General features: G+C 36.2%; 1 pseudogene; it reads left to right on the top strand.

The window, feature by feature from the left end:
• Positions 1-747: 747 nt before the first annotated feature.
• Positions 748-1,678, top strand: LOC149167987 (DNA-directed RNA polymerases II and V subunit 6B pseudogene; annotated as a pseudogene).
• The last annotated feature ends 540 nt before the right edge of the window (positions 1,679-2,218 follow it).

The following is a 2,218-nucleotide window of genomic DNA, read 5'->3' as shown; positions in this document are numbered from 1 at the left end:
GAATGAAAAAAAACATCTTTAAATTTTTAGATGAAATTTAGTTTTTTAATTTTAGATTTAAAAAAAAAAAATAAAACATTTAGTTTTTTAGTTTTAGATTTTTAAAAAATAAAAATTTAGTTTTTAATTTTAGATTTAAAAAAAAAAAAAAAAAAAACAAATTCCACAAAATAATAATACTATATTGATCATAACATATATTATTATTATTAAAAAAAAAAAAACTAACCATTTTGTTTTTGTTATTTTTAGATATTAAAAAATTTTAACCATTTTCTTTTGTGTTTAAAAAAAAAAAAAAAAAAAAAACTTGTTTTTTTTCTTTTTCCTTGTTTTTTTTAGATATTTAAAAATGCAAAACATTTTAAAAAAACAGCTTTTTGAAAAAAATGCAAAATATTAAAAAAAACACAAAATATTAAAAAAAAAAACAACTTTTTGGAAACTAACCAATCAAACTAACCATTTTTTATTAGATATAGGTTTAATTTCATTAATTTTATTTATTAAAAAAAACTTAAAAAAAATAATGAAAAAATAACCTTTCAAACTAAATGCGTTGCCTTCACATCGTTGTTCATTGTGCCTTTACAGCCCTTGTAATTGTTGATCTAATTCACGCATAAGTTCATAACAACGGTTCAGATCAGAAGGCAACGACGCAATCTTGTTGATGAAGTCGTCCATGAACGTCATGGCCGGTGCTTAAAAATGTTGTTTGACAATATACCTACGACAATCGCGATTGCTCACCCTCACAAGGGCCATCACAATTTAAACCTGCAAGGTCGATATTTTTGAAGTCAAAGGCAGTCTATATACGCAGTATAACGTGAGCTGTCCTGTGTTTGCTATGTTGTGATCACAGCTCTCGAACTCAGCCATGGCGGACGAGGACTACAATGACTTCGACGGAGGAGATGTCAGATACGAAGAGGAGCCTCCCGAACCTGATATTGAGGAAGAGGTAGCTGCAGAGGAAGATGAACACGAAGAAGTTCCCGTTGATACGCTTGGAGGGGCCGATAAAGAACCTGCAGAACAGGAACAGCCGATCGCTAAACCCCGGAAAACCTCGAAGTTCATGACCAAATATGAGCGTGCTAGAATACTAGGCACCCGAGCATTGCAGATCAGCATGAATGCGCCTGTCATGGTTGAACTTGAAGGCGAGACTGATCCACTGGAGATTGCAATGAAAGAACTCAGAGAGAGGAAGATTCCTTTTATGATTCACCGATATTTGCCGGATGGAAGTTACGAAGATTGGGGTGTCGACGAGCTTATTGTTGAAGATTCATGGAGAAGATCACGCCAGTTCAGGAGAAGATCGCGCCAGTTTAGGATTCAGTTCACAAAATTTGGGATAGATCGCGCCAATTCCATATCGAGGCTTTAGGAATCGTAAACAGGGATGGTTTTGTGGATTTTGTTATGGCGGAGAATGCGCCTGCTTTAATTACGGCTTTGAATTCCATTCAGGCACTTGGCCGGGGCTTCGATGTTACGTCTGATATCCGATTTCTTTTACTGCAAGGGTGCTGCCGGGTCTCGGCTTGTAGTGATAAACGAGGAGAACACCAAGGATCTTGCTCTGCCTTGCGATTTGATTTTACCCAATGTGCCCGTCAAGGTCACCTGCCAAGCTAGAGTCTCAGAGTCCCTGCACGCCTTGTGAACTCTGGAAATTTTCTGCATGGAGGAGCCATTGCTGCATTTGTTGATATTATAGGGTCTGCTGCACAGGAGCGAAATCGTCAGGTGTTTCTGTTGAAATCAATGTCTCTTACCTTGATGCTGCAAAGTTGGGGGAAGAGATTGAAATAGAAGGAGAATTCTATTATTTTGAAAACCCATGACAGAAAAATCACATCATGTTTCTGACAACATTGGAGTCATTTCAAAGCTTGCTAAGATGGACATCCTCATCAACTCTCTCTACAGCAACAAGGATATCTTCTTGCGAGAACTCATCTCAAATGCCTCTTATGCTTTGGATAAAATCAGATTTATGGCTCTCACAGACAAGAATGTGTTGGGAGAAGGTGACAACACCAGGCTCGACATCAAGATCAAATTGGATAAAGAACACAAGATACTGTCAATCCGAGATCATTCTTGCCGGCGGTTGTCAGTTCTATGGTTTGGCTTACAGTTTGTTGTTTTTTAATTAGTTTTTTTATTTATTATTTACAACTAAAATAATTCTAAAAGAAAT

This window comes from Pinus tabuliformis, chromosome 5_1 (assembly GCF_031772625.1).
Source record: "Pinus tabuliformis cultivar Carrire ecotype Pingquan chromosome 5_1, CPIR1, whole genome shotgun sequence".
Taxonomy (NCBI): Eukaryota; Viridiplantae; Streptophyta; class Pinopsida; order Pinales; family Pinaceae; genus Pinus; species Pinus tabuliformis.
The sequence above is the reverse complement of the archived record's forward strand: the minus strand, read 5'-3'. Positions and strand labels throughout refer to the sequence as shown.